We start from the raw sequence: 25,523 nt of genomic DNA, 5'->3' as shown, positions 1-25,523 counted from the left end.
AACTAAATACCGCTCACTTCGAAATACCGAATTCCATCCCTATATCCTTGCTACTCATTTGCACAGTCTCAACCAGCCTCTCCATTTCAGGCTCTGTTTTTGCGAACAGTTTTAAATCATCCATGAAGGGAAGGTGGTTGAGACGAGGTCCGTTCTGTCTCAGCTCATAGTGCACGTTGACTTACATAGGACTACAGAAAGTGGAATTAAGTCCATAATAAATGACAGAGTCGAATAAGAGTCTCCTTGGAAGATACCTCTTTTGATCATTACCTCGGCTAAGTGCTGGTTGTTACAAGAAAGACGCGTTTTCCAACTAGGCATGCTGTTCTTAATTTTTGCACACACATCCTCACCTATTCCACATATGTCGAGTGTTTCCAAAACCCATGAATGCGGCAACATATCGTAAGCCTTTTGAAGTCTATCCAGGCCATGCATAAGTTTTTTTGGTACCGTTTACAGTTCTTCATTATAATCTTGTCTATCACAAGGTGATCCTTGGTGCTCTTGGATCCTTTTCGGCACATCTTTTGTTCTACTGGCAGAGGGTTGTTTTCCGCAAGGAACTATAGATTTTCCCTGCGAGGGTACCTGTTAATACTTTCCATAGGAGGTTAAGACAATCAATGGGTTGGTAATTACCAACCTCATTGCCCTTTGACCGATCTTTCATTAACAATGTTGTTGCCTTTCATTGCTTGTCTGTCTGTTGGATTGTTTTCTATCACAACGTAAGCTGCTTTGGATATTGTTATTGTTGATACTAATTGTTTTTCGTGTATTTGTGGTTTCCCGTTGTTTATTATTCCATTGGGAATAATTTTTGTTAATTTTTATCCTCCCTCTTGGGGGAAAGGTAGAAAAACTGATACTGTTTGTTTGAAATTTTTGTGAACTGCGTTCCTTTGTGGAACTTGTTTCTTGTATAAATTTGTGTACTTGTTTGTACAAATTGTTTTTTAAAAAATGGATGGACAACAACCAAAAAAAAAAAAAAAAAAAATTTTGCTGCCGCTGTTGGCGGACCGACGAAAGTTGAATTTCATAAAGAAGAAATACAACAGTATTTCGGCATGATAACCGAAAAAGACGGAAACAGCACTATAACGCCTCCTAACGGGATGATTACAATGACTAAAGAGAAAACGATTATATACAAATCATTCAAGAAGAAAAAGTTCGAACATCTAGAGGAATCAACTATCGAAAAATGCCTCGGGCCAATATTAAAGGAAATTAAATACCTGGCAAGAAGTACCAGGTTCGCAACCATTGAAGTACTGTTCGAGTCGGCTGAGAAGGCCAGAGACTTCTCGACTCGAACTGTGCAAAATGGAAATATTCTGCTTCTGCCCTTGTATTTGGGAAGAAGAACCTCCCGGATCAAAATTAAAAAATAGACCACCAGAGGTAGAGGCGGCGTGGATAGCAGCTACCATTCTCTACGGCCGGGAGGAGAAGATAAACATCATCCAGATTACCAGAGATGCCCCCGCAAAACTGGCGTATGTTCGCCTCATTGCTTGGAGACGTGGTTGCAAAAGAATATGTTCATGTGATGTTACAAGCTTTTCCTTCATTCCGGTAATAGATATGTCATGACTTATTACAAACGTCTCGTAAATTCTTTTCTTGTCATTACGTGCAAGATGGTGACCCCCTCCTTCTCTCATGCTTATTAAATTATAGGATGTCACTTAATCGACATCACTGTAAAATGGTAACCCCGACGTCAAGAACACAATAGCCACTGCGGACATTTCACTATAAAATAGTAAACCCGACTTTGAATATATATATGTGTGTGTGTGTGTGTGTGTGTGTGTGTGTGTGTATGTGTGTGTGTGTGTGTGTGTGTGTGTATGTGTATATATATGTATATATATATATATATGTGTGTGTGTGTGTGTGTGTGTGTGTGTGTGTGTGTATGTATATACGTACACACACACATACACATACATATATAGAGATATAATGTTTTATTTTTTACGATGTTAGCCTAGTAGCTTCAAAAAATTCAAGAAATCTTTTGGAAAATTCTAGAAGTTAAAGAAAATGGCTTTTGATAATTGACTTACTTTTAAACGCTCGTATAATCGTTTCGGTTATTCAGGGTACCGAAGTCTATTTTTCGTTTTACTTTACTAGATTGATTTGTTTTATCAATCATAGCAGGTTAGTTTTATGTACCTAAAACTAAAGATCGCTTCTTTTACTGCGTTTTTACTTAATAAAAATGAAATTCTAAACAACAAATCCTGGGTGTACAAGCCTATAATCGGTAAAAGTTTATCCTGCGTATTTTTAGGTCACGCAAATATTGAATTCATTATTTACATAACATTGATTTATTCAAGCAGAACGACCATTAAACGTATTGAATAGACACGCAGATATAGTATACAACAGTTGTCACACGACAACGACGGCGACGGCGGTGCAAACAATTACCCAGGGGTTACAACGACAGCAATAATAATTAACACAACAATAGGAATGGCAATTAGTTAAGCAACAACAAAAACAGCAGTTACAACATCAAAAGCAACTACAAAAACAATATCAACATCAACAAGCCAAGAAGGAACCTCTACATGGTCATTCGACCAGCAAGAAACAGAAACCAAATTTCCTCATATATACCATTTCATCTTAAAAATAGGTTTACATCGGGCCGTATAATCTCTGGTGTAGAGAAAGATTGGCTTGTCATGGTTGGAACGCTGTCATGTCTGCTCAATTAGAGCAGGCTAATGGTTAAACAACATCCACGAAAGCTCTACGTGATCACTAGACCCGCTAGTATGTGCAACCTAATTTCTCTTCAATTATACGCTATTCTCTTTAATAAAGAAGGATACATTAGACAAATATTGTCTCTGATATATAATATACGGAATGGCCACAGCTGGAATGCCTGTAAGCATAAATCTGTACAATTATCGGGGCCGAGATTGTTAAACGTTACACCAGCGTGTACAGCTGTTGTATTGTTGTTTATTAAAGCAACAGCGACGACTACTACTACGATGACGATGACGACGGTAGCGGCGAGAGACTGCTAGTCACGGTTCTGTGGGTTAGAGTAAACCTCCACAAATAGGGTAAAATAGACAAATACAGCTATGTCAAATACCATATAACATAAATCCCTGGTTTATTAAAATTATTTCCACATCGTAGGCGTGGCTGCGTGGTATGACGCTTGCTTCCCAACCACATGATTCTGGATTTAATCACACAGTGTGGCACCTTGGGCAAGTGTCTTCTACTATAGCCTGGGGCCGACCAAAGCCTTGTGAGTAGATTTGGGAGACGGAAACAAAGAGAAGCCTGTCGAATATGTGTGTGCGTGTTAACCCCCCACCACCGCTTCACAACCGGTGCGGGTATGTTTACGTCCCTGTAACCTAGCGGTTCTGTAAAAAGGGACCGTTAGAATAAGTACTTGGCTTAAAAGAAGAAAGTACTGGGGTCGATTCGTTCGACAAAAATTCTCCAGAGCGATGCCCCAGCATGGCCGCAGTCTAATGACTGAAACAAGTAAAAAAACAAACAAAAGAAATAAAAGATCTAAAAGATTTTTTCATAATTATTAAAAGGCAATTAAGACTAGTTTCAGCTGAGAAGGGGAAAATCATCTCAAGTATCAAAAATTCTTTAAAATTGATATACAATTAAGGAAAAGAACACGTTTATTGTCTGGAGATAAAAGGACAGTCGCAGACGTGTTTCTGACTCAATAACCGTCATCCACACAGTTGACCGACCTTTCTTCTCCAGTAGCCAAAAATAAAAATTAAAAAAAAGTTAACATTTATCGGCGCAGGCGTGGGTGCGTGATAAGAAGCTAACTTCCCAACTACATGGTTCCGGGTTCAGTCCCACTGCGTGGCACCTTGGGTAAGTATCTTCCTCTATAGCTTCGGGATATATATATATATATATATATATATATATATATGTGTGTGTGTGTGTGTGTGTGTGTATGTGTTTGTGTTTGTATGTATATATATGAATGTATGTATGTGTGTTTATATATACACATTTATATATGTGCGTATTTTCCCCTATTTAGAATGGTCTTGATTGCTTAATAGTCGAAAAGAAACCGATTTTTACTTTATAGAATATATATTACAAAAAATGACGCTATATAAATTTTTGTATTTTCCTCTAAGTTTATTTAGAATTTTCATATATGATTCTTTTTTTCTTTTTATCATTTGACTCTTAACTTTGAAAAGTGCTGACGTCAATCAAGAAATGAAAATACCAGGCAGATTTTCTAAATTTCATAAACAGTGAACAAAGGATAACTGAAACTGCAGCGTTTAGAATATTTCAAAAAGTATCGATGGAAGAAATATTTTGACAAACTACACATGTCTCCATTATAAACTGAAGGAATAATATGAGAAATGGGAAATAGCTGTTGAAAGGAGGAAAAATTAAAAAAGAAACAAGAAAGCTGCATTTGATTTCTTCGTATAAAGAAAGCAATGATTTTGCTGTAGAGTTTGATGAGATTACAGATGTCAGTAGCAATTCACAACTGATGGCGTGTATCCTGATATGAATTCTGATGCAATAAAGAATAACTGGTCTGTTCTTCACTTGAGTTGAGATCACATGGAGTTGATGTCTTCTGAAACATTGATCATATTTCTAAACATCATGCGTTGATTTGAAATGAACAGATTGTCATGGGTTCACTTTTGACGGCATTCCAGCCTAATGTTAATGGTTTTATGGCTCTGGCAACAAAAATTTTTAAAAATCAGAACCCAAACTTTGAAGTAATTCATATTCTTCTAATTTGGAGTAAGGTCAGCAATTTTGAAGTGAGGAAGTTAGTCGATATCATCGACTTCAATATTTGACTGGTACTGTGAGGGAGGGAAAGTAAAGTTGACCTTGGCGAAATTTGGACTCAGAACGTAAAGGGGTTTAAGAAATACCGAATGGCATTTTGTCCGATGCAAAAGTTGATTCATATTTCCAAACATCATACGTTGATTTGAAATGAATAGATTGCATTGGATTATCTGCTGACGGCGCTCCAGCCGCCAATGGTTATATGGATCTGGCAAAAAGTAGAACCTAAGCTCATATTATTCATCGCCAATGATTGGTGGTAAAGCAAATGGAATCTAAACAAAAGTCAATAATGTACTGAAGATTATCGCTATCCATTATATACACAGCTGCTTCGTAATTTATGTGGAGATGAGGTAAACTTTATTCTCAGGCCTCTTTATGACATCATATGGAGGAATCCTTAATAGTGTTTGAGCTCTTACAATTGAAATTTAAAAAAAATCTGTTGGAACAAAAACATGTGCTTGCAGATTAATTCAGAAACTTCATTTGGTGGACTCATTTCTTGTGTTAAGTGTGATATCTTTTGAGCATACCATTTCATTGAACAAAGAATTATAATGGATAAAACATCAATGTCGTTTTAGCACGGATAAATATCTCAACATTTGAGCGAAAGCTTCTCTGTGCTTGAACTAGAAAGTAAATTGAAACAAAACAGTCACTATTCCAAATCTAGCAACGATTTTAGGATATTGTGAGGAAATCAGTCTTGGTAACAGCTAGGACTCAGTTACAAGTTCAGACTCAAGCAGCGGTTCTCTTATTACATTCTAGACCTTAATTTGCATACATTCGAGCTGCGAATCCCTATAACTATAAAATTGACGATGTGCTTGAAAACCCTAAGGATCAGTGCAGATACTTCATAAACTTCGATCCGAGCATAAAGTGCTCACGGAATTTCAAAACATGGAAGGTCTCTGAAAATTGGAAGCGTTTTCAGAGTTATATTTGAGAAAAAGACAAAAATATAAATGCCTTTTGCAACAAGCTACTCTAGCGAATAAGTAATTTCTACACTTGTGAATTTGAGAGCAAAGTACAGAAAACAGTTGAACATTAAAAACAATATCCAAGTTGATCTGATATCAAAACATTCTAATTACTGTCATATCCGAAAATGAGATAGCATCCTTTATCTAAGACCTAAAGTGACGTTGTTTTGAAAGAAATCCTTCAGTTATTCAATCCTCTTTATAAGCTGGTAGACTCGTCAAAGCGACAATGGCTTAACTAACCGAAACTTTGAAGTCACTATCAATAATATTCTTGTTTGGGGACAATAAATTTGTACTCTACAAAAGTATAAGATTTATACGTATCAGATTAATGTAAAATTGTTTTTATTATAACTGAATACACACGCACGCACGCACGCATGCACGCACGCACGCACGCACGCACGCACGCACGCACGTACGCACACATTTACATGTTTGTATGTGTAACTACATACAAATAAGTTGAACTTATGTACATTTCTTAGTTAAATTACTTGAAAGGGTTCCAACGAAATATAGACGCTGAAGTTATAAATGCTCAGCTTACCAGTGTTTCTGGAAAATTAGCTTAAAATTACCTTAGTAGTTTATTACCTGTAATGTATATATCCCAGAGACGGACAAACAGGGAGACGGAAACATACTGCTAATTGCATTAGTAGATTGTTTTTCTTGTTTAAACCACTGTGAGGTTTCAGGTCCAACATTCTTTAGTATATATTCTTCGAGATGAGATCCACTGACATATTTTGTATCTGCAACGCAGTTTTAACATCGATTTTCCGAAACCTTTGGTTCCAAAACCATTCTAGTTTCCTAATTTTTCGAAAATGGGCGTAGTCGCCCTCTAAGTTAAACAAATATTAAATTTTCATAAAGGTGTTACTGTGTGCTTCCTAACCACATGGTTCTGAGTTCAGTCCCACTGCGTGGCACCTTGGGCGAGTGTCTTCTATTATAGCCTCGAGCCAACCAAAGTCTTGTGAGTGTATTTGGTAGACAGAAACTGAAAGAAACTTGTCGCACACACACACGTACACACATATTTATATATGTATATGTATGTGTGTGTGTCTTTGTGTCTGACAACTGGTGTTGGTGCGTTTACGTTCCCGTAACTTAGTGGCTCGGCAAAAGACACCGATAGAATGTGTCTAGGCTTTTAAAAAAAGTTTTGGAGTGGATCTGTTCGACTAAAACCATTCAAGGCTGTGTTCCAGTAAGGCCGTAGTTGGATCACTGAAACAAGTAAAAAATAAAACATACAGGTATCTGTATTTCATTTAGTATATATGATACAAGTGTATCAATAATGACTGTGCAAGGTACCAGTAAACTAGTCCGGCGACCGCTTGTTCCTGCTCATGAATTAGTGCGATTATAAGGGGTTCCAGACCATCGGTATTCGGAAAGTCAGTGTCATTACCTCATAGATTATTTTCTTTTTCATCTTAATCTTTTATCTTTTACTTCAGTCATTAGATTGCGGCCATGCTTCGGTTTTTTAGTCGAATGAAGTAAGCCTAGTACTTATTCTAGAGGTCTCTTTTGCCGAACCGCTAAGTTACGGTGATGCAGACACACCAACACCGGTTGTCAAGTGATGGTGAGGAGAGAAACACAGGCAGAAACACACACACACACACACACACACACACACACACACACACACACACGTATACGACGGGCGTCTTTCAGTTTCCGTCTACTAAATCCGCTCATAATGCTTTGGTCAGCCCGAGGCTATAGTAGAAGACACATGCCCAAAGTGGCACGCAGTGGGACTGAATCTGGAACCATGTGGCTGCGAAGCAAGCTTCTTACCACGCAGCCACGCGTAACAATAAAAAGAAAACCATTTTGTTTGGCCATGAAATCACTGAGCAAATGCTAAATGTGAACAAGGCTGCAATGTTCTTAGGAATTTGAAGGCTATTTAGTCTGAAGTTGCTTAAGGACATTACTTTAGTTACAAAATGTTTAAGTAGAGGTAATTTAATCAGAACAAATGAAGAACAAACAATCTGCTTTGGGGAGAAAATCCTAAGTAAACAATCTTGCCACATTACTTAACAAATGACTGCTTTGATACTTTTTCCCCAGACAAGTGATTGCTTTTATTATGCTTCCTTTAGACAGTTAATATTTTATGTTTATTTTCGAATATTTTCTAAAGGATACCCACGTAATATTTCATCAAACAAATATTTACAATTATTCGTTTATCTTTCATTTCTGAAATATTTTATTTCTTTATTGCCCACAGGGGGCTAAACATAAAGGGGACAAACAAGGAAAGACAAAGGGATTAAGTCGATTACATCTGCCTTCGTGCGTAGCTGGTACTTATTTAATTGACCCCAAAAGGATGCAAAGGCGAAGTCGACTTCGGCGGAATTTGAACTCAGAGCGTAACGGCAAACGAAATACCGCTAAGCATTTCGCCCGGCGTGCTAATGTTTCTTATTTCTTTATTGCCCACAAGGGGCTACACACAGAGGGGACAAACAAGGACAGACAAACGGATTAAGTCGCTAATTCAACTCCAGTGTGTAACTGGTACTTATTTCATCGACCCCGAAAGGATGCAAAGACAAAGTCGAACTCGGCGGAATTTGAACTCAGAACGTAACGGCAAACGAAATACCGCTAACCATTTCGCCCGGCGTGCTAACGTTTCTGCCAGCTCGCTGCCTTCAAAGTATATGCTTTTAAGATACTTAGTTGTCCATTGAAAGCGGTACGTTGTCAGAAGTAGTAAAGGGCTGGGTTAGTTCTGTGACCTACAGTGAATAACAATCATGTTTGACTGAGTGCGCGGCTGGATGAATAGATGTTGTATCTAACTAATACAGAGATCTAACCGCCGTGCTATATATATTTCTAAGCTACTGTGCACACCAGGATGAAAAAAAAAAAAAGAAAACGAAAATAAACCTACAGTGAGCTTCAGTACACTGTTTCAAGCAAAAGAAAAAATGAATTTTACTAAACAATAATTTGTTTTATACGTGAACAGTGGTAAAGGTTTATGATGTAGACAAGAAATAAATAATTTTGAATCGAAAGGGGTTTGTCGACACTATCGACTCTACTGCATGATTGGTACTATATTTTATCGATTCCAGATGGGTGAAGGGCAAAGTTGACCCCAACAGAATTTGAACTTAGGATGTGTGTATGCCTATTGTATATATATAATACATTGGTTTGAATCGTTAGCGTCTTATGAAGCTAAATTTATAAGTTCTAAAAATTGCAGAAGAATTCGTTGCTGGGTAGTTTAGTTTAATGGTAAAACACTTGACATGTAATCACAGAGATGTGAGTTCGAGTCTCATGGCTGGCCGGTAACGTATTTTTCTGCATTATATGGAATATTTATCCTGATCAAGCTATTTATAGCGTTATCACGCGTTTGAGAAATAAATTTATTTCTGTTTCTTACAATACATCTCAACGCTTCTAAAGACAAACTTTGTTTGTTTACTTTCATCGTAAAGTTGAATTGGTTTGAAGTTTTGGTACAAGGCCAGCAATTTCGGGGGAGGGGGTTATTCGATTGCATCAATTTTAGTGGCCAGCTGGCACTTATTTTATCGACCCTGAAAAGATGAAAGACAAAGTTGGCTTCGGCGGAATTTGTACTCAGATCCTAAAGACTGACGAAATGCCGCTTAATATTTTGCCTGGCGAGTTAACGATTCTGCATAATGTGTGTTTTAATGTTACCGAAGACCTAGCTATTATGAATTCAAATTCTATGGTGTTCAACTTTATATTTCATTTTCTTCGGGGTCAATAAAATAAGTACCAGGTGAACAATGGAACCGATGTAATCAACTTAGCCTAAAATTGCTGGCTTTGTGTAAAAGTTTGAAACTATTATATAGGCTGGGATTTTGCCTTCGTTCCTTTTAGTTGTTCTTACCGTTGCTTCGTTAATACAAAAATATTTCACTGTTTCCTCTGAAGTCATTCCATTCTGTGCTTGATTTAATATCTTAATTTTCATGTCCAGAGATCTTGAGCTTCTCAATATTTGAAACTCCTTTATGCAATCTCTAAAATGTTCAAGAAATATACATGCATACATACATGATAGCACTCCGTCGGTTACGACGACGAGGGTTCCAGTTAATCCGATCAACGGAACAGCCTGATCGTGAAATTAACGTGTAAGTGGCTGAGCACTCCACAGACACGTGTACCCTTAACGTAGTTCTCGGAGATATTCAGCGTGACACACTGTGACAAGGCTGACCCTTTGAATTACAAGCACAACAGAAACAGGAAGTAAGAGTGAGAGAAAGTTGTGATGAAAGAGTACAGAAGGGTTCGCCACCATCCCTTGCCGGAGCCTCGTGGAGCTTTAGGTGTTTTCGCTCAATAAACACTCACAACGCCCGGTCTGGGAATCGAAACCGCGATCCTATGACCGCGAGTCCGCTGCCGTAACCACTGGGCCATTGCGCCTCCACGCATACATACATACATACATACATACATACATGCATGAATTATACACACATGTACACATGCATACATACATACATACATACATACATACATACATACATACATACATACATACATACATACATACATACATACATACATACATACATATATATATATATATATATATATATATATATTATATATATATATATATATATGAGTAGTCTCAATGATAATGGCGCGAAACCACTATGATATTTTGGTCTGACGAGGAAGACTCAGCTGCGAATATTCCGTGCATCGTGTCTTTGTCTATATTTCCCGTCCGATAAGTTTTCGTCTAGTTTCCCCTTTTCTCTGCTTTCACCTACCTTTTTCTCCTTGTTATGTTCTGTCTCTTGAACCCTTGATACATCCATGTAGCGCAACGCACACCTTGCTTGTTTACTTTATTGTAAAAAATATTCTTTGAATATTTATTGTGCGACTCTTAACTCTCTTTAATCTTACTCTATCTCTTTCGATCTCTACTCTTACTCTATCTCTTTTATATATGTATATATATATATATATATATATATATATATCTTCTTATAATCTTTTACTTGTTTCAGTCATTTGACTACAGCCATGCTAGAGCACCGCCTTAAAGGGTGCTAGGCGATGAAATCGACCCCAGGACTTATTCTTTGTAAGCCTAGTACTTATTCTATCGGTCTATTTTGCCGAACCGCTATGTTACGGGGACAAACACACAAGCATCCGTTGTCAAGCGATGGCAGGGGGACAAACACAGACAGACACACACACGCACACACACACAGATATATACATATACAAACGACGGGCTTCTTCAGTTTCGGTCTACCAAATCCACTTACAAGGCTTTGGTCGGCCCGAGACTATAATAGCAGACACTTGCCCAAGGTGTCACGCAGTGGGGAGTGAACCCGGAACCATATGGTTGGGAAGCAAGCTTCTTTATTTCATTAAAATTCGCCATTGGAGGCGTTACAGAGAGGAGACAAACAAGGACAGACAAACATAAGAGGGAAGAAGCTTAAACGTTTTTTTTTTAATTTTACAAGTTACGAATAGATTAAAATATGATTGAAATTGATTTAAAAATTAATTTTAAAATATTACACAAGAAATCATTGCGCTTCGCAATGAGGTAGCTAGAAGGAAGGCAACCGACCATCCTGGTAGAACCTTTGCTTCCCAAATTGACCTCACTTATTTGGTGCCAATCTCACTCAGCTTGCGCTCCACAGACTTCCATCTTTTCGTAAACATATCCCGTGACAGGCACTTTCTCTCCAGCCTGATCTTACTACTGAGGTGGTAACTAAAAAGGTTAACCAACCCCTGGCCGGAGACAAAGGTACCTGTCACTATACCTTTCACACGCGTCTTCCATATTGTTTCTTTCAGTATGGCTACTACGCAGAAAACAGGCCTTCCTTTCCCTGTTAAGGAAAGGAGGTGGTACAGTCTCGATGATAGACTCAGCTGATAGCTGTACTCTTCCTATCACTGACAACAGTTGTTCTGCAAAGGCTATCAGTCCCGACAACTCCGAACAGCCCACAAATGCGTGCAAGACGGTTTCCCTATCTTGCCCACATCTCGGGCATGTCAGCGAGACGGCACTTCTGTGCCTTGACAGCTTGTCGCGAACAGGTAACGCCGCTCGGAAACATTGCCAAGCCAGGGATTTCTGGTAAGTATCCAGATACCCCGGCCCGAATGTTCTCCTAAATAGGCTGACCAACTGACTTTCATCGTAACCTAGGGTCTCCCCCAAGGCGTCTTCTGATATAGATTTCACTAACCCGCTATAAAAATCCGCGGTGGAACTCCTGCTGCCGGCATTGCCCGCCCGAGAGAGTAGCTGGAGCGCCTGGCGGCACTCCAAATGCCAGTCTCCCAGCTTAGGTCTCTGCTTAATCCATGTACCAATGTCCGTTAAGGACACTAACTTGGGAAGGAAGAACCGAACGTGCGGTGACAACACCTGTTCTCCATCCAGGTAAAGCCAGAGGTGCCTCAACCTTAACGCGAATTTGCACATCCTCGGTCAAGGCATCCCTAGCCCACCTTTTAGCGGTTTCTGGCAGCAGACAGAGCGCTTTACAAGTGGTTTTCCTCCTTTCCACAAGAAGCGGAAAAGGATTCTCTCCAACTTGTTCAGCCACAAATCGGGGCAAGGCACCACGGTCAGGCGGTAGGTAATTACTGATGCTATAAACATCTGCACCACCTCCACCCTTCCTAGCAATGATAACGCCCGCCCAGACCAGGTCTGGGTTAGAGCGGTCACCTTGCTGGCCACCTCACTCCAATTTTTCTCTATCTGGAGGTCTGGACCTATTCAGACTCCGAGCAACTTAACAGGACCTTGCGCCCAACGCCCCACGACGTTATTGGACGCCATCGGCTTGCCCCTCTAGGTGCCGAGTTGCAAACCGACCGACTTGTCCTTGTTAACCTTTGCTCCTGCCACCGCCTCGTAACTTTTGATGGCCTTTTCCACCAATGGAATCTGGCCCTCATCCGCCACGATGATGGAAATGTCATCCGCGTACGCTGTAGCTCTCCTTCTACACCATAGATCAAGCGGAGCGCCCCCTAGTGCCTCCAACTTCCGCAGCAATGGCTCCAGGGCCAACACATACAGAAGCGGGGATAGGGGGCACCCCTGACGAACTGAACGCTCGATCCTGAACGGTTTCGAAAAGAATCCGTTTACTTTGACGACAGACTCGATGTCGCTGTACAAAGCAGCAATCCAACCGCGGAAGGTCGGGCCTAGGCCAGCCTTCTCGAGGACCGCCGCCAAGTACCGATGGTCGACCCTATCAAATGCCTTAGACTGGTCTAAATGTACCAGTGCCCCTCCTGCTAAGCCAGAAAGTTTCCTTATCCTCTCTAAGGAGTAGCGTATAAGGTGGAGATTGTCGTGTATCGACCTGCCCGGAATAGCACAAGTTTGTGCTTCCCCAACAAGTTCGCCCACGACCCGCGCCAACCTTTTCGCTAACACCTTGGCCAAAATCTTTAACTCTGTATTTAACAGAGTTATGGGCCTAAAGTTCCCTATCTCGTCCCCCTTGCTCGGGTCCTTTCTAATCAACGTCACTGCCCCTCGGCTCGCAGACTTGGGGATTCTTCCATTCTATTGCCAGTTGGCGTAAACGCTGGTCAGCAGGTGCCCGCACAAGTCTGGCATACTTTTATAAAATTCATAGGGCAGACCATCGAGACCCGGCGACTTGTCCCCGGGGCATTCGCCCAGCACCTCTATCACCTCCTCGGCTGTGATTGGACCTTCACAGCACTCAGCCTTTCTTGCCGAGAGACGTGGTCCGCCAGTCAGGAAGTCCCTGAGGGCTTCGCCATGATCAAGCGTCCCGCCCCTCCCGAAAAACTCGGCAAAGTGTTCGTGAAGCGCCTCACACATCTCGTCCCGTTCTTTGACCGTGCGTCCTTTTTCGATAATAAGAGACATTATTGTGGCTTCGTTGCCACGCTGGTTTTCTACCGTGCGGGCCCATCCGGCAACGTTAATTCCCTCGCGGCCCAATGCTCTCACTTTAACCCGGACTCTACACCCCTCATGTTTAGCTTTAAGGTGACGGTCCAATGCCGTTCTCGCTGCCAGAATGTGGGATGCAGAGCCCAACCTCAGCGCCTCTTCTAAGTTCTTAACTAGCTGCCCTTCTACTCTAGTCCTATCTAGTCTTAGTTGTTTGCTAAACCTAATAGACTCGAAACGAATGGCTCTTTTGAGGGCGAACCACCACCGGTTATTAACCACGGTACCGGTTAACGCTCTCTGTACTAACTCCTTAATCCGACTACGGTATGCTTCACAAGTCAAAATAGTCTTGTTCAGCTTCCAGTAGCCGGATCCTCTACTAGTTGTACTATCTACGTCCAACCTACACTTAACCAGTCTATGGTCAGTGTAGAACACTTGGACAAGTTATGGACAGGTAAAACTAGGCTTATCTATAATTCTTATTACTATCCTATCTAGATAAGACTTGAACCTTCCGTCGCCACTCATCCAGGTCCACTCTGGCACGTTCGGATGCTCAAGCCTGTAACGGTCTGCCAGCTGAAATCGCTTAAGCAGATCGACGAGGCGTGAGTTCACTTTTCTATCAATCGAGCCGACGCTATCGATGCGAGCGTCAACAATAGCGTTGAAGTCCCCTAACACTACTAATGTCTTCGACGTCACGAGAAAGCCCTCTAGGCGCCGATAAAAGTCAGTTTGGAAACCTCTAGCGCATGGTACGTAGAGTCCGATCAGCCTGAAGGCTTTACTGATGTATGTCACATCAAGGACGACCAGCCCACCTTCAGGGTCCACATAGACTGTACTTGTCTGCAGAGCCAAGCCATTGCGGATCAGTACTACTACACCCCCTCGACCCCCGGTCTGGCCAGGAGCCATGATTTTCTCATAGCCATTCAGGAGAGGCGAGAAGGTTCGTAGACTGTCCAGCTTGGTCTCTGTAGCAACCATCACATGTATATCGTGCGATCTGAGGTCGTCGAGGAAACATGCCTGCTTCCACTTCGAACTCAGACCACGCACATTTAAACACCCAATGTTCAGAGAGGCCATTTGAAAGAAGAAAAAGTTCTACTTACGTTTTGCTGGGAAGGTTGGGGCCGATCTCGCTATACGCTCGTCGGCCCATCTACTTTCCTCCTCCTCTAAGTATTTTGGTAGCACTTCTATTATTTTTATTTTATTCGGTTCCCTAGCCTCCAGTTCTTTAAACGTCTTTTTTCTGATCCATGCACATCTTTCATGGTGATCTTCTATTCTTTTTGTAAAGCCTTGTGGTTTTGTGTGGTACTATCACGCCGTCAAGGTACAAGCTTCGAGTATCGTACTCGATTAGCACTAGTTCATCTTCTAGTTTTTCCAAATTTTTTTCCTTTTTTCTTGGGTCGGCGGGGCGGGATTTTTTTGGTGTCTGTGTTGCGTCAGTGTTGTATTTTTGTGGGGGATATGGACGGGGATAGTGTATGTGCTCTCTTTTTTTGTTTTTTTTTCCACCATTGTGAACTCCCCCTCTACTATTTCCATACTATTTCCTGGGGGAGCCACAAGTAGTTCAGCCGGTGTCACAGTGGGGGGGGGGGATTTGTTAATGTGGGGGTTTGTGTATGTGAGGGCTGGGTTTTTTTCATTTATTTGTTTGTGGGCTGGCACCGTAACAGCGGGGGTGAGAGTTTTTGTGCTTGTTGGGGTTGGTGTGTTTGCGGGGGTGGGTATTTTTCCTACATTTGAAGGGCCTTGTGCATGCAACAGTTTTTCTTTATATTGTGGGCAATCCACACGAATGTGGCCCACTTTTCCACATTCGTAGCAGGTGGGTTATCTTCCTTCCACCTGCACTCTAAGGGCCACCTTATTGCCCACGAGCACTCTTCCTGGTAGTGCCTGAAGGTCTTCTTGTGCCCCTGTATAATTACTGTGACGTTCTTCCCTAGCCAATACTGCGGGGAAGAGCATTTCACTGATAGAATTTTTATCCGGTCCGTCCTATCAAACAACAGGGCGGCCACCACTTCTTTCGGGTTGAATTCCGGTGGCACTTCATTAATTTTCACGCTGGCAGTTCTCTTCCCCATATATGTTGGTAGCAGTAGCACCTCTTTGTTTTTAAGGGGACACACAGAATGCCCGCGGGCCACCTCTTCCTCTGGAAAACGGACCTCCACAGTACCATATATCCGCCCTCTTGCGATATACACAACATCTTTCCATAACGGGGCCAAGCATTGTTCAATAATATTTTTCTCAAAGTGTTTAAACCTTTTGTCCTTCAGACAGAAGGTTTTAAACACTACGGTCCGTTTCTCCGTGTCCAAAACACTGGAGGAGGGTGATATCGTAACATCACCACCCTCCTCCTTCATTCTTTTAAACATGTCTTTCAATTCTTGGATATTTATTTCAATATTTTCCGTTGCCACTGCGGCAACCGTGGAGAATTTTCTTCCGCTATTATACTCACTCTCTGCGAGAGTACACTTCTCGTGTATTATCTCAACCGACATAATTCGGTTGGCGTATTAACATAAAATTAAAAAATTTAATTGGTTTCCCACACAAACTGTGAAGTCTATAAAAAAGCTTTCCTCTTAAAGAGTACAAAAATGTTCGAATCCCACCCCCGTTAGGGGAAGGGGCACAAAAATAGTCTAGAAAAATAAAATAAAATGTTTCAACAAAATGCCGCAATGGCCAGCAACTACAATATTTTTTGTAATTACTCCCCGGTAGAACCGGGAAATAAAACAGTTCAACAATTTTTCTACAATAATTCTTCGTTCAACAGCAAAAAATCCAATAACAACAACAACAAAACGCTTACCAGGAGCCAGTAAAAACTACCTCTTCACTGTAGTGAGGGAAGGAAGCTTCTTACCACACAGCCACGCTTATATGCATGTATGTATATATAATGGTTTCAAATTTCGGAACAAGGCCAGCAGTTACATCGACCCCAGTGTTCAACTGGTATTATTTAATCGAAATGCCTCTAAGCAATTCGTCCGATCTGCTAACGATTCTGCCCGTGCGGTCTGCGGGACATTTTGAATGGCACGCTTAACGAAAGATTACCTTGAATGGTTTTAGTAGTGCGGCCCACTTAACGATTAGCCATGTCTCATGCAGCTCGCTTCTCGATATAAAGTTTTTACGCTTGTACGTATATGTTTATATGACACTTTGTATATAGTCACCATATATATATATATATATATATATATATATATATATATATATATATATATCTAATAATAATAATAATAATAATAATAATATTATGTATATCTTGAGTGAGAGATAATTAGAAGTAGATATATTTTTCCATAAATGCTCAAGGACATTATTTGTTCATACGAGGCTTCTATTCAGGTTTTCAACAGTTTAATTTTCAATATTTCCTAATAGATCCATTGTTAACTTCAGAATATTTTTTAATATACTACTTCTTTTAAGGCTGTTACAGTTTCTTTATGTCTAATTACTGAAACGATAGAAGTTCAATGGAATTGTATAAAATAAATATGGTTTTTGAGAACATCTTTGTTTTTCCTAGGTGAAATATTTTACTTCCATATTACCGCCCATGGGCGCTTATAATTGGTGGGCGGTTATTTAAGCCAAAAAATAGTTTTGTAAAATAGAATTTCCGTTTAACAGCTCCTGGCAGATTTTTGGAAAACCCCGGTATACATACATACATATATATATATACATACTTTATGTGCAGCTGTATATACACACACACATATATATATATATATGTATATATATATATATAAAAATTTTGTTAACGTATGTAGTATTTAATTCCATTTGTTTATCTATGTATTGTATTATACTTTGTTCCTATTATTGGTTTATGGGTAACATGTTGTCACATGCTGTGGTTTGTTAGTGGCGTATGTTAGTGTTCCATTCTAGTTTCCTATTCAGGCTAGGTTTCCCTTCTATTATGTGTGTAGCTTCAGTAATTTGTCTAAGTGCTGCATCACTGCTATGTGTAGATAAGATTTTAATTTCTATGTTGTTGATTGAGCCTCTATGTTCTTGCTCAGCGTGCTGGTACAGAACTGATGAGTTCTTCCCTTCCTTAAGTTCCCTCCAATGTTCGTTTGCCCGCTGAAGCTACACACATAATAGAAGGGAAACCTAGCCTGAATAGGAAACTAGAATGAAACACTAACATACGCCACTAACAAACCACAGCATGTGACAACATGTTACCCATAAACCAATAATAGGAACAAAGTATAATACAATACATAGATAAACAAATGGAATTAAATACTACATACGTTAACAAAATTTAATTAAACACATAAAAAAAACAAAAAAACAAACACACACACACACACATGAACATATAAATAAATAAAAACTAATACAAACGAACACGTATTAACAGAGAATATAGGTGATACAGACACTCCCCATACACACATGCACTTACAAAAGACACAGACACATTGAAGGACACGCATGCGTAGACACATACAATAGGAATACAAAATACAAAATGGCTGATAGTTAGCAAGGTGAGACACACATAAGAAAGAAGGAAACAAAGGACCACTGATGAGGTCACAGAAGTGTGACGAAAGAACTCTGGCCGAAATAAGATTAAGATTAAGATTAATGTAATATAAAGCTGAAAAAAAAAAAATTAACACCAAATATACAGTGCGTGTGTTTTTATTGGCTAAACTGGCAATATGACCATCCCCAAGTACAACAACATATATATATATATGGTCCAATGTTAAATGTTGGTAATGCTTGATGATGGTGACTGATGATAATGATTGATGATGACAATGAGGATGATATACAAACACACACACACACACACGTATATATATACGTATATGTGTATACACACACACATATATATATATGGAGATCGTATGTATGTGTTTGCATTATGGTTACATCTATTTGTTATGTCTCAATACTACACAGTGGCTGTGTCATCCTCGTCGCCACTGTTATGTCTCAAGCTACTGCTATCTAGCACCTTCTGGTTATCTCTACTCAACTGCTACACAACTGCTACTCAACACTTCAACACTCCTACCACGGTCAGACTACCTCTATTTATATGTCTTGAGAGATCCTACTTCTTCGCCTGAGAGCCTCGACACAATACTATTCAAGTTATAACTGATATTATTTATGTTTCAACCCTTTAAGTCACATAACTTAATAATTTGACAAATGGATGTCAATAGAACAAGTACCTGACTAAGTACCTTAGTCGCAGTTCTTTGACTGAAATCATTAAAATAATTGAAAACAATAACATGAGAATACTATTACATGTTAAAAACCCTTTATTAAAAATTCCAAAATCCGAAAGATTTTTGAATGCCAATATGACAAGCCAGAAATGGAAAATTCCGCAAAGTGCTGGAAAAGTTCCATCAACTACAGCTGTTATTTTCCGTTAGTACACATGACCGCAGCTACCTCGGGTGGTGCTCATCTACCTAAGGTAAAATACGATTTCGTAGCGGGATACTGATAACTTGCTGGATTTTCCACCGCACAGTGATGTCATCGATGACGTATCTTCTCTCTCAAGTTTCTCGAACGTGACAGTTTTCTTTTTATCTTTTTGTAATGTAAATAGAAAATTCTATTTTTTCGTGAGATCAGAATTTCACCTCCATGAATGGGTGTAACATGATTAGGGTCAGTGGTTGTCAATCGGGGTCCATATGGCCTCCGACATTCCATATAAGAATTTTTGGGCTCCATGCAACAAAATAATAAATTGGAAATCCATAATAGTATTTTAAGGAACCCCTAAAAAATTTTGCTTTAGGTGTATGTATTGGTATGTATTGTAAGGAACAGCTAGGCTTCTTTCTCTTACATTTTACATAGATCAATATACACAACTTAATGGGTGAAAAAGAAAATAGGAATTTTGAAAGAAGTTTCTATAAAACTAGTTCTCAAACATCTAATGGCTATGGGGTTCACCAGAATAAAATAGTAATCAATGGGGTCCATAGATAAAAAATGGTTGAGAACCCCTGCTTTAAAAATATGATGGTTTTGATTTTATTTATCTGTAATCATGTTCACTGCTTTATTTTTATACCTTTCATAAAACCTAATACTTGCAGAGTAAAATATAAAATACTAATATTGTGCGTGTGTTGTAACTTTCTAGTTAAAGAAATGACGCCATAGATGAAGACTGATATCTTACATTCGTGATGGTATTATGTATAAAAACAAATAAAAATTAATATGAAATTACAGACTTCCTTTATCTTTTATCTTTTACTTGTTTCAGTTTTTAGACTTCGGCCATGCTGAAGCACCACCTTCAAAGGTTTAATCGAATAAATCTATTTCAGTTGTTATTTTTTAAAGATTAATACTTATTCTATAGACCTCTTTTTGCCGAACCGCTAAGGAACGTAATAAACAAACCAACACTAATTGTCAAGTAGTGGTGGGGGACAAACACAAAGGCATACATACATACGTACACATACATAAATATATACACATATACATAAATACACACACATACTTACACACACACATATACTCATACATATTCACACATAAATATACACACGTACATATACAAGGGCATAGTAATATTGATCTCAAATTTTGGCACTAGGCCAGGAGTTTCGAGGAAGTGGGTAAGTCGATTACATCGACCCCACTGTTTAACTGGTACATAATTTATCGACGTCGAAAGGACAAAAGGCAAAGTCGACCTCAGCCGAATTTGAAGTCAGAACTCAAAGACCGACGAAATATCGCTACGTATTTTGTTCCTGGCATGCTAATGATTCTACCAGCCCGCCGTATTAAAGCAGGCTCTGTAATATCGATTTCATATTTTGGCACAAGGCCAGAAATTTCGAAGAGAGGGGATAAGTCGATTACATCGACCCCAGTGTTCAACTGGTGCTTTATATTATCGATCCCGAAAGAAAGAAAGGCGAAGTCAACTTCTGCGGAATCGCGGGATCTGTAATATTAACGCAGTTCAGCTGTTCTGGTAGCCATAGTCTGCAGAGGGTTAGGCTCAGCTAAATTGCTCTAAATATATTCCATAGAGCCAATCCAGTGAGTTATGTATCACACCAATGTCACTACAAACCGGTCGTCCGATCTTAGTATCAACTAGTCAGTGCTTGGCTTCGGTCACACAATAGTGACAGGTATTTCTAGGACCGACAGACATACTGTACAGGTTTATATTAATAAAAAAACCTGAAATCAACTTGTAAATTGAGAGTGAATAAAGATAGCGTGACCTATAAACCGATCATGGTGATTCAAGTGAAAGGAGTGTTTATGTTTTTCTATTTATTTTATTTTATTTCTTTAAACTGAAAGAAAACTACTGATCTTGTTGAACTCTTTTGCACAAAATCGTTTCAGGTTAGAAATTGGTTATTGTTTATGAAATATTTGTAGCAAATATTTGCGGGGTGGGGTGGATTTCCGTCGTTCGACGACGAGAAAGATTCACCTTGTTTGATTAACCAAATTACCTGCTCTTGAATTAACGTGTGAGTGACTGAGTATTCCACAGACATGTAAACCAGTAATGTAATTCTCAGGCGGAATCAGCATGACAGTGTGTGTTACAAGGCGGTATCTTTTTGAATAACATGTACAATCCATATAAAGGCTTCTATATAGTTTCGTCAACTCAATTTCACTCACAAAGTATGGTCATCTCAGCAACACTTATTTTATCGACCACGAAAGGATGAAAGACAAAGTCAACCTCGAAAGAATTTGGACTCAGAACGTAAAGACGGGCGAAATTCCGCTAAGTATTCTGTTTGGTGTGTCAGCTCACCGCCTTAGTGCTACGAGATATTAATCTTACACTTCTGATCTCCACCTTTAATCCTTGTTTCTATCATAGGCAAAAAACCAAAAATTTAGGGTAAGTGTTAATCGATCTAAATGGGACTCCAGTACTGGACAGTTTCTGTAATTGACCACAGAAGGATGACCTTGGTAGTATTTGAACACAGAACGTAAAGACCTGGAACACATTCTGCAAGGTATTTTATCCACCACTCCACCAACTTCGCAATTACACTATCTTTAATAACTAAGATTTCACTGAACCAATGGGTGGGGTGCTTCAACTTGACAGATTAGATACAGCAGTAAAACCTCCCTCTCATTAAACCTTATCGTCTTCTAGAAGGACAGTTGTTGTTGGCACTCCATCGCTTACGACGTCGAGGGTTCCAGTTGATCCGATCAACGGAACAGCCTGTTCGTGAAATTAACGTGCAAGTGGCTGAGCATTCCACAGACACGTGTACCCTTAACGTAGTTCTCGGGGATATTCAGCGTGACAGTGTGACAAGGCTGGCCCTTTGAATTACAGGCACAACAGAAACAATAAGTAAGAGTGAGAGAAAGTTGTGCTGAAAGAGTACAGCAGGGTTCGACACCATCCCCTGCCGGAGCCTTGTGGAGCTTTTAGGTGTTTTCGCTCAATAAACACTCACAACGCCCGGTCTGGGAATCGAAACCGCGATCCTATGACCGCGACCGCTGTCCTGGCCACTGGACCATTGCGCCTCCACAGAAGGACAGTATATACTAGATAATACACTCCAACATACTGTTACATACACGTGGTTGTGGCTTCATTCCGTCTGTGTGGCATCTTTGGCGAGTGTCTTTTACTGTGACTCCAGGCCAACCAATGTCTTCTGTGGAGTTTGATAAAATGCGTGGTGTACATGTGTACACACACACACACACACACACATAAATACAAATATACATATATGTGTGTGTGTGTGTAGTAATAAGAACTTTTGGATGGAAATTCGTAAATGTATAAGCTACGTAAGTTTCTACAAACTCTATGCTTTAGTTGAATTCCTCGTCCATAGGATATTACAAATATGATTTGCAAAATCCATGGATTTTAAGGGGAATATTGACATATGTGATCGTTTTCTCAGGAAAAGTTGCCTTTCATTTTTGCAGGATCGATGAAATAAAGTAACAATCGAGCACTGGGTTCGATGTAATCCCCACCAAAATTTCAAAACCTTGCCCCAGCATGGCCACAGCTCATGAGCTGAAACTAGATAAAATGAAAAAAAAAAAAAAAATGAAAAATAGTAGAAATGAAAAAAAGAAAATTTAATTTCAGCATATAAATCTTCGCCTTGTTTGGTAATTTCCATGAAAATGTAATATAAGAGGCGCTGGGACCAGTAAATATTTAAAACGAGGAACATGTTGAGTGAGGGGGGAAAACAACATTACATAAAACTAGTTTGTTTGTTAATAAAACAAATGCTGTGTTTTATTTTTTGCGCAAAATACGGTGTGGTGTCGTTTGTAAAGTGCCATTCAATAATAGTGGATGCTGAGCTACAAAAGGCTGAAGGCTGAGAGTCATTGCCTTCGTACAACACTGGTATTTTATTGGCATTCCTGCACATGTGTGCTCCCCCGACTTTGTTTCCTCAAAACTTCCGGAAAAATGAATATTTTTAAATGAAATTTTCTACAAATATGATGTAGATTCCGATTATATCGGAATATATGATGAAAAAAATTTTTCGAGTTATGAGGAAACAAAGCCGGTGGGTGGGGATACATGTATAGGAATGCTATTTTATTGAAACTATTATGATGTAGAGGCGCGTGACTTAGTGGCTAGGGTGTTGGACTCACGATCATAAGGTTGTGGTTTCGATTCCAGGACCGGGCAACGCGTTGTGTTCTTGAGCAAACCACTTCACTTTGCTTCGGAAAATTCACACGAGACAGGTTTCTTTACGCATAACTTTCATGAAAATGGATAATTTGTTTTTTATGAAATTTTCTATAAATACCTTTCAAAGTGTGTAGATTACGATTATATCGGAATTTAATATGAAGAAAGAATATGGTTGGCTTGAACACATACATACTGATACAATTCACATATAACTACAAAATGAAACTTGAAATTTCGAAAAGAAATCGGTATGTATGTATGTGTGCGTGTGTGCTCACTATTTTTCTTTTCAAATTCCAATATAATCATAATTTTCACTCTCTGAAAGGTATTTGTAGAAAATTTCATTAAAAAATACTCGATTTTCTGAAAGTTAAGGAAACAAAACCAACCCGTGTGAATTCTTCGAAACTCCTCTTCCCACTCATAGAAACATTTTTTTCACAATAAAAAACTGATATAATTGGAATCTACACCATCTGAAGCGCATTTCTTTTATTCTTTTACTTGTTTCAGTCATTAGACTGCGGCCATGCTGGAGCACCACCTTTAGTCGAACAAATCGACCCCAGGACTTATTCTTTGTAAGCCTAGTACTTATTCTATCGGTGTCTTGTGCTGAACCGCTAAGTTATGGGGACGTAAACACACCAATACCGGTTTCAAGCGATGGTGGGTGGGGGGACAAACACAGAGACACACACAAACATATATATATATATATATATATATATCTTTCCTTTCCCGAGCGTCTAGTAACACAATCTGTACCACGTCCTCACGTTGTTGTTTTTGGGTCTTTTTCCTTTTTTTGAACCTATATATATATATATATATATATACGACGGGCTTCTTTCAGTTTCCGTCTACCAAATCCACTCACACGGCTTTGGTCGGCCCGAGGCTATAGTAGAAGACACTTGCCCAAGGCGTCACGCAATGAGACTGAACCCAGAACCATGTGGTTGGTAAGCAAGCTACTTTATTTCATTCAATTTGCCATAAAGGCAGTACACAGAGGAGTAGCTACGGGCTGGACAAACACATTAATGAGATGAGATGGATGATGAGTAAGATGGTATTAATGGGAGAAGACAGGAGCCGCCCGCCGAAATCTGCTTCTCTAAATCATTGTTCTTTTATAAATTTATACATAAATTTACAATCTGAGGCTATAAACCTCTTACTTTACAATTTCAATTTATCATGTCTTTGAAATGAGGCACTTGCCTCTTACACTTTTCTTTGTATGGGCCACAAGCCCTTTCAATAGGAGGCACTCGTCCTCTTACATTTTACCGCCCGACCAGACTCCGTGCTTCACTTAAGTACCTCGCTGGTTCTTCATCGGGCCACTTCAGTAAGACACAGCCACTCCTCGTATTTGTAGAAAATTTCATTAAAAATATCCATTTTTCTGGAATTTATAAGGAAACACAGTTGAAGGGAGAACACATGTGTCGGAATGCCATTTTACTGACACCAGAATGATGTGGAGGCCCGTCGCTTAGTGGTTAGGGCGCAAAACACTTCATTTCACGCTGCTCCAGTTCACTCAGCTGTAGAAATGAATTTAACCTGGAGAGGGGTGGGCTCCATTAGGCTTTCTCGCCCTAGGTACGCTACATGGCTGCAGTGTCCCAACGAACCCTAAGGGATTAAGAGACTTGTCAAAGAAAGTCAACCCCGGCGGTATTCGAACTCAGGACTTAATAGGACATTTGCGATTGTTTGATGATAACTCTACAGAAGTAATCAACTTGTAGATATCAGATTAACGTGGGAACCCAAACGAAGTTGCTTGACCAGCTAGAAATACCAGTCAAATCTTCCTCACATC

Source organism: Octopus bimaculoides, chromosome 7, assembly GCF_046866305.1.
Source record: "Octopus bimaculoides isolate indiv1 chromosome 7, ASM4686630v1, whole genome shotgun sequence".
Taxonomy (NCBI): domain Eukaryota; kingdom Metazoa; phylum Mollusca; class Cephalopoda; order Octopoda; family Octopodidae; genus Octopus; species Octopus bimaculoides.
Note: the sequence above shows the minus strand (reverse complement) of the source record.